At 34.0% G+C, this 9,047-nt stretch overlaps 1 non-coding gene across 1 annotated transcript; it reads left to right on the plus strand.

Annotated features, from left to right (window-relative positions):
- Positions 1-4,766: 4,766 nt before the first annotated feature.
- LOC131147040 (small nucleolar RNA snoR60) lies at positions 4,767-4,845 on the plus strand. The gene has a single exon (XR_009134571.1). It is a non-coding gene; the product is annotated as a small nucleolar RNA snoR60 (small nucleolar RNA).
- Positions 4,846-9,047: the final 4,202 nt, after the last annotated feature.

Consider the following 9,047-nt stretch of genomic DNA (forward strand, 5'->3'; position numbering starts at 1 on the left):
GAGCTTTGAGTCAGCTTTAAGTTTCCACATATATTGCTCCTGTTGGTGTTGCTAGAACTATCTTTTGGATCACACTACATATGAATGTGGTTCTTTAAGTCCTTAGTGATCTTTGAGCTTTCTATTGATTTTCCTTTGAGCTTTGTCTTTCCTGAAACATCATCATTCTAACAAACACATATTAAATCATTCTTTGTTTGTTGTCATCAAAATAAGATTGAAAATCCATGTTAGGCCAACACCTCAGAATACTAAAGATTAAGTTCAGTCTACTAAAGAATTTTCTAGAGAAATCCTGAAGAGGCAGTATAGCCTCAGAAGACTGAACTCTTCACTTCAGTCTTTTAACCCTATTTCCAAAATGAATTTTTCAATGTTTTAAAGTATTTTAGAAGACTGAACCCGACACTTCAGTCTACTGAACACTGTTAACGACCATATTTTTTAAAATTTTTAAATTCAAATTCGTATTTCTTGTCATCCAAACTTTCTATAAACTTGGGAAACACTCCAAGTCAATTGGGGAACACAAAATAGACTTGATTTCTCATCTATAAATAACCCTACAAGGCTAAAGATTAATTACACCAAGAAAATACATCAATCAAGCTTTCTTGCTCTTAAATCTCCCAATTCTCTCAAAGCTTTCTTGTGCAATCAATTTGTAAATTTTACTACTAATATTTTGTTATTTAAAGGCCACGATTCTTGTGTTCTCAACTGAGTTTTACAACTAAGAAAGAACCCCGGTAATATCTTCTTGAGCTTCATCTTTCCATATTGATATTTACTTTGAAGTATATTAGAGATTTCAATTGTACTAACCAGATTTATGTGAGAGCATCTCTTGTACACAAAGAATTTGTTCTTGTTTTGTAGTTCTTTGACGATTCCAAGTTGTTGGATCATTGGACCGAGCATGGGGTATCGCCTGGAGAGGCGTTGCTCTAGCCTATTGAAGGAGTGACTAAGCGTGGGGTATCGCTTGTAATGGTTTGCTCCACCCGGAAAGGAGTGTTCTAGTGGAATTCTTAGGTGGTATTGGCCTAAGGTGAGGACATAGGCTAGGGATAAGCCGAACCTCGTAAAAAATCTCGGTGTCTCTCTTTCACTTCTATATATATATATATATATCTTGTGTGTGTATGCAAAGTGCAGATTGTTGAGATTAAAAATTGAGATTAAAGAAGACTCTTAATATAAGAATGTACATTTTGATTAAACTTTTTCGAAAACCTAAAAGGGGAGTACGTTGTTTAATCTTTAGTAGAAATCTTAATTAAGAGAGTGCAAACAATTTCATTCAATAGAGGGCTTACATATATTCACAGGACTACAAACAAGCAAATATCTTGAGTTCTCGCAAAAGCTGAAAGTGCCAAAAAGTTGCATACTATATCTTGGTTTGGTATTTTTTTTGATTGATTAATTTAGTTTTTGGTTGGTTGTTAGATTGCTTAAGTTTTGTTTACTTGTGTTGTGATTGGTTAATGGATTGATTTAAAAAGCATTGCCGTGTGTTTGATAAATTAAAAAGAGCTTCAAGAATTCATAAAAAGAACTAAAATTTTTAGTAACCCAATTCACCCCCCCTCTTGGGCTAACTCCTTAACTTTCATGTTTTCTGCTGAGATTTTGATTTGTAGTGTGATATTTTGGTCCCAAACATGATATTTTGTGAACAAGCATGTTAATTTGATGCAAAAGGCTAGAAACTTTATTACCAATATCAAGAATCCAATCAAACCCATTAAAAAACATAAGAGAAACAAATTACAATGAGAAATTGAACCTAATTATAATGAAACGGGATAAGAAATCCCCATATGAAAAACATAAAAGAAACAAATTAAACCCAAGCTGCCTTCCCATCCCTTCGAATACTGGACAGTAATAGATCCACGAAAACCCCAAAATAATGAGGCCCAAAAAGAAGCAAGAAAAACAACTTTCACGCAAAGCAATCTTGGAGACGTCTTTTTTTTATCTTTAAAACCTCTAGCATTCCTTTTCGGCCAGAGCAACCACAAGATTGCTGCAAATATCCTCTCTCTTCTTCGTCCTAAAACTTAAAAAAAAACCCTAAATTGTAGCCAGAGCCACCCATACCTCATTAAAGTACAGAAACAAATTCAATTGAAATCTTGTGTTAACTTTACTGTAATCCCAAGAGGGGGGATGAATTGGTATTTTAAAAATTTCTCGCCTGTGTCAATTATCCAACAACATTATTACACAATCCTAGGGTCAGTCTAGTGCAAATATAAAATATATCAATATATTCAGCTAAAATTAAATTATACAAGTAAACTAATTACGCATGCACAATAAATCAAGTAAAGAGAGATAATACTAGATATGTTATTGAGGTTCGGCAAATGTGCCTACGTCCCCGCCTTGGCTCACAAGTATAAGGATTCCACTAAGGCTCACTTTACGGGTGGAGCGGCATCGAAATACAACCAGGTCAAATTAACACAGGGCTGACCTCAGCGTTTACAACCTATCTTTTTGGGCTGGATTAACACCCCCTCAGGTCACACCTAGAATATAACCAATTCACAATACAAGATGTGTACAAATTATATGCTTCTCCAACAAGACGATTTGTACCAGTATCAATCAATGCACTCCAATATTGCAAGAACTATAAGCTCAGTTTTATATATATATATATATATATATATATATATGTGCAATCAACACTCAATATAATGTCTATTCAATCAAGTACAACAGTGTATTAACAAGTTGATCTTTTAAACCATGTATAAATGTAAATCTCAATAACAATTTAGGGTTTCAAAGATTTTCATAAAGAGTAATCAAAATATCTCTAAAAATATTTTCTCAATATTCAAGCACAAGAGATATTCGAAAAATGAGTTTGTGAAAAGATTTTTACACACTCAAAAACACAAGCTAAGGTATCTTGCAATTCAAATGCCAAGACCCACAAGCTTTAGAGTTTCCCACACAAAGGATTTATTGAGTTAAATCGGGGGAAAAATTTAGCTATAACTCTCAATAAAAAATAACCAAGCAATCACTCAATGAGACTTTTTAGCAATTAGGAATAATATAGAATCACTTAAGAATACACTCACAAGGCTTGATTTAGCAAAAGAAAAGTAGTATGTGAGGGTATAGGCTTTGTATTGGAAGAAAGAGCTTAGAAAATTTGAGAGAATTTTCCACTTAATCAAAATGCTAATCAACTCCTAATCTGAGCAAATGAAGCCATATATATAGATAGTGCCAAAATTATAACTGTTGGGGATACCACAGGAATTATTAAATTTGTCTTAAAAGAGTTTAAGAAAATTAACCCTGTTTAACCCCAAATAACTACAGTAAAAATTTGGCCATGTTCGGGTACCTGAACAAACATTCGGTTTGCTAACCAAGGCGATTTTTCAACCTACTCGAGGTTCAGTCGCCTGGGCTCAAGTTCGGTTTACCGAACTTACACTTTAGTTGCTCGAGGGTGATTTTGAATGTTAATGTTCGGGCACCCAAGTTGTTGGACAAGGTCAGTATAAATGTTCGGTTGACCGAAGATGCCAAGGTCTTTTTTGGTTCGGTCACTCGAAGTCAAGTCAACACTCTGACTTTTTCAATCGTTCGGTTGACCGAGGTGTTTTCAACACCAAGGTTCGGTTGCCCGTAGCCCTAACAATTTAACACTTTAAGTCTTGTTTCAAATAAAAAGCTTCCCCTGATAACATATGTGATAATGGGGATTAACCTAAATGCAAGTGCAAGGACCTAGGGTCTTTCTAAGGTCTTTGAGCTTATAGAATCTTACATGCATGATGTGCATCAATTATTACAGACCATTCCTACTTAAATACTACATACCCGAATTGAACTTAATATAAATTACAACAAATAAATATTCTGGATCTTCATTTTCTTCAAGTTACCACATGCCACCATATGATCTCGCTAATATGAACCTACACACAAATTTGACTGACATTAAATACCAAGGTATTTGTCATGATCAAAACAAGATATGACTTATAAGATCAATATTTTGTTTTAAATTCACCTCTTGAAGTCAGAAATCAAATGATTTTCCTTTGTGCCCATCTAATCAAACCATTTTCGACTAGACAGCTTGCAGCAAAACAAAATTACAAAAATAATAATAATAATAATAATAATAATGAACTAAGCCTAAAGCAACCCAAAGGCAGTAACAACCCAAGAAACCGAGGAACAAATAATATAGTTGTGCCCTTTTACTTTTCCCAAAATCACTGTTGCTAGAACACCTCCATGTTCCAATTCTTTGCAAAAATATTTGTTCTTCTGTATTGAGTTTCTGAGCACCAGAAAAAAAATTATATGCACATCCTCAAGATTTTCTTAACATGTTACAGCATGTTGTTATCTAAAGGAGTTGTTACCAGATCCACACACTCACCGAACAAACGACAATCGGTTAAAAATTGTTGATTCTAAAAGCAGTTTCAAAATTTTCTTATTTTTCAAAAAGAAGAATAGTTTCTGATTTTGAAGGTTAATTTTGCTCTCTCATAACTTAAGCTTCTGTTGATTCTACTGCAGGGCAGTAGACTGCTATTAAACAGGAATAATCAGCCGGGTATGCTGCACTCAAGCTACAATTTAGTTTTGGGTGAGTTTGGATTGTGCTGCAGATTCTAATCTTTTGAAGTCTTGATGCGTGCAAATTAAACATTTTGCTGCCATCTTTTACATCTGAACTTTGTTTAAGCTTGGATATGATTTATAGTATCAATCATTTGATGAGTTACTCGCTCGGATTCCCCTTCAAGACAGTATGGGTGATGGGCGCAAGCTCTAGTTTCCAATGCATGAATCAAGTCTCTGTCACATCCGTTCTCCGGCTTTACTTCATTTACAGCAGCTAGTTTTGTTTTTGATGTGGCATTTATTAATTTGTTTATGTTAGATGGAATTATTTTCTATAAGAATTATTACATGTATCCAACTTGGCTTGGGATTCTTTCTCCCCCTTTTTAATTTAAGGTCAACTTGGTGAGTAATGCAGAAATGATTTAATTTGCAGGATTGGTCGTAATGATGATTGTGTTATAATGCAAGTTCCCATTCTAATTTGATTGAAAGGGCTAGAGAATGAGTAATTGAAGTTAGTTTTGTTTCCATGGCTGTAAAAAATAATCTACTCCACACAGCTTTGCCTTTGGATGGTTTTTTTTTTTTTTTTGGTGATGTTTGCTTTAATTTATTGCCCTTAAAATGCTAAAATTAAGAGCAGGAAAAAATGATCCACAATTGAATACATGATTGGTCCATGTTCCAATTCTCTGCAAAAATATTTGTTCCCCTGTATTGAGTTTCTGAGCACCAGAAAAAATCATATGCACATCCTGAAGAATTTCCTAACATGTTAAAGCATGTTGTCATCCAAAGGAGCTGTTACCAGTTCATGATTCTTAAATTGCTACTATTTATGTTTATTTTTTTATTGCAGCATCATCTTAATTCATCTTACATAAAATGATACATAGATTGCAAATAAATTAAGAGACAATAAACAGTGAACACAGAAATAAAAGACCATTTTAAAAAAATCTTAGAGCTGTTTGGGAATGCAATTTTTGTCTCCTGAGCACATTGGGTCCGGATGGTTTGATAAGAGTTGATTTTTCTTTTATTCTCCAAACTTGTCTAATTTATACATCTTTCCTCTTTAATGGACATTCGAACTTAATGTGTCATTTCTTCTTACATAGAAAACATGTAGTGTGAGTATAAGCATTAGAGGAGGTGCTAACATAGTCTTTGGAGGCTTTCGTAAAGTACCCTATACAGAAGTTCTTTTTTCTTATATTTTCAACTCCATTGAACCCTATGCCTTCTTTATTTAAAGACATTCTTAGTGCATCAATCATTCTATCAAAGTTCTCTTTTCCTCTAGTAAAATTGTAGATTATTTTAGCTTGATCTTCATTTTTCTTTTTAAGATCACTGATTTCTACGTCTTGTATATTTTTATCTTTCTCTTGCAGCTTTTCTTGGTTTTGAGATATCTTAGTAATTTTACTTTCTAGTTTAGAAATATATAAGTCTTTTTCATTATGCTTAGAAGTTTTGGTCTTTAGACCTTCAAGTTCTTTTATTTCCTTTTCATTTTTGTTTTCTAAACTCTTGATTTTTAAATATTTTTCTCTTTCAACAAGTTTTAAAGATTCTAATTATTTTATTATATCTTCATTCTTATTTTTCAATGATGTATATCATTTAGTCACCTTAACTAGAATCTTATGCACCTTGAATAGTTCATTTTGAAGTTTTTCATAAGAAGGCATAGTCTCATCATTGGATTCATTAGACGAATCACTACTATAATCATTAAACGATTTGGATGAAGAGCTTTGTTCTTCATCATCGTCTCATGTCATATATTAAGCAACCTCTTGGTCATTTGATTAATTATCTGAACTACTTGTACTCATATTATCCTAAGTAGTTGCTTTCATTGCTTTTTTCTTTTTCTTTTTGGAGTTTTTCTTAACTTGTGGACTATCCGATTTTATATGTCTAACTTTCTTATAATTATAACATGTTGGAGGTTCAGTCTTTGTTTTCTTTTTACTGATTTCCTTCTCTTCTTCTTCATCTGATTTTGAGTTCTGGATTTTTCTTGTAAATTTATTCTTCCTTCTAAGAATTTTTGCAAGTTTCTTGGATATGAAGGCTATCTCTTTTTCATCCATCTCTTCTTCATCTTCATCTCTAGAGTTTTCGTTTGATGCTTTAAAAGCAATGGATTCCTGAGTTTTAGTTTTTCCACGTCTTTCATTCATAGCCATTTCATAGGTGAGAAGTAATCCTATGAGTTCATCTAATGAGGTAGTCTTAAGGTTTCTACCTTCCGTTATTGCTTTAGCTTTTGGTTCCCATATGGGTGGAAAACCTCTAAGGATTTTACAGATCATCTCATAGGTGGAATATGTTCTCCCCAAAGCATATAATGAGTTTATGATATATATGACCCTAGTGTACATATTTGTGATTGTTTCATCAGGATTCATCCTAAAGGCTTCGTATTCACTAGTCAACATATCGATCTTATTGTCTCTAACATCTACGGTACCTTCGTAGGTTACTTCAAGTTTATCCCAAATTTCTTTCGCTATTTTACAAACCATAACTCTATTGAATTCATTAATATATGTTGACCTGATAGGTCACACCCAGTTTTGATCATAACAAATACTCTTGGTACTAATGGTTGTGCTAAGGCTTGTATGCAAGTTCACCTTGCGCACGTACTTGAACTGAAAGACATATCATGATGGCGTGCGGTATTTGTACCGATGAATGAAAAAGTTTTGTGTTGTATTTGTAATTCTTTTTCACTTTCTTCATTCTGGGATGTAATATTATTATGAATTGTACACTCCTATGGCTTGTAATAATTTGTATCATCCATGATAGGTAGGTATGCTCAAACAGACTCTAGTTAGACCTTAGGTACCTACACTTAGTGCATATAGTCTCCAACATCACTTATTATATCTGGAGAATTAAATAAAGCAAAATTGGACCTTAAATTGAAGATCTTGAGAGAGCTCGGGAGACCGAACCTATGGCGTTTAAAACGCCTCGGGCGACTGAACCTTAGACAAAGTCAAATTGTTGACTTCTTGTTTGGCAGACCGAACCAATTTGAACGTATCTTCCTCGGTCACCTGAACCCGTGTCAGAACACTTTTCACCAACCTAGGCACCCAAACCTTCGAGTTCAAAAAGACCTTGGGCAACCGAACTTAGCTTCGGGCACTCGAACCGCGGATAGAATGCTTCTGACTTTTTTTCAGCCAATCGAACCTGACTTCGGGCACCCCCGAACCTTTAAAAATTGATTTTCTGATTGAGTCTATTCAGGCACCCGAATCTCAGACTGGACACCCGAATCTCGTGGGTTAAATTAATTTTTACTAGAAATTAAAAGGGGTAAACTGGGTTAATTTTTCTAAACTTGTTTTAAACTTCTCTTATTATCCCCATTGAGTCCCCAACATTCAAAAATTTCCCCTTGCCTATATATACATGTTCATTTGCAATAATTAGCAATGATTAGCAAAAATAATTAAGGCAAAATTCTCTCAAATTCAAAAATCCCTTTTAAGCCTATACTACTCCCAAACACTTATACACTTAATTCTTCTTGATCCTTCAAGTGTTGTGAGTATTTCTAAAGTGCTTGTGCTTAATCTCACTAGCTCATACTCTCATTTGCTATATTGTTTGATTGATTTTATTTGAGAGTATAGCATTAAGTTCTTCCACAGATTTCATTTGATAAATCTTATGTGGAAAGACTTTGAGGGTTGTCATTCTTACATTGTCATTACAAGTTACCTAAGCCAATATTTTTATGTGCAAAAATCTTTTTTAAATTTTGCATTCAAACACTCCTTGTACTAAGTATATTGAGAACATCTTACTGAGTTTGTTAGAATCAACTTGCTAACATATTTGAAACCTTGATATGATTTTGTGCTATTCAAATATTGTGTTTCAAATCCTGCTTAGATATACACTCTTGATCTAGATTGATTATCTATACTTATTTGAGTGTTTAGCACACATTAGAGCACTGAGCATATTTACATATCATACGTGCTTGCATTATTACTTAAGCTATACTGGTGTACATATCTGCTTGTGAAAAAGCGTATTTCCATGTACAAAAATTTCATATCATTTGTTGTATTCTAAGCGTGGGCCTGAAGAGGCAGACTAGTCATGGCCCCAGACTGACTTAGACCCAGTTAGGAAAGTTAGGTGCGCCACTCTGGTAAGGCGTGTTGTATTAGGTGCCACTCCACCCGTTCAAGTGAGCCGTAGTGGAATTCTTGTACTAGTGTAGCCAAGGCGGGAAGGTAGGCAATTTGGACGAACCTCGATAACATATTGCGTGTATTGTTTACTTTTACGCACTTTACTTTTATTGCACGTGTATGTTTATTTATTGATCACATAGACTAACCCTAGGTTGTGTAATATTGTTGTTAAACTGATTG

The sequence above is a fragment of the Malania oleifera genome, chromosome 13, assembly GCF_029873635.1.
Source record: "Malania oleifera isolate guangnan ecotype guangnan chromosome 13, ASM2987363v1, whole genome shotgun sequence".
Lineage (NCBI taxonomy): Eukaryota > Viridiplantae > Streptophyta > Magnoliopsida > Santalales > Ximeniaceae > Malania > Malania oleifera.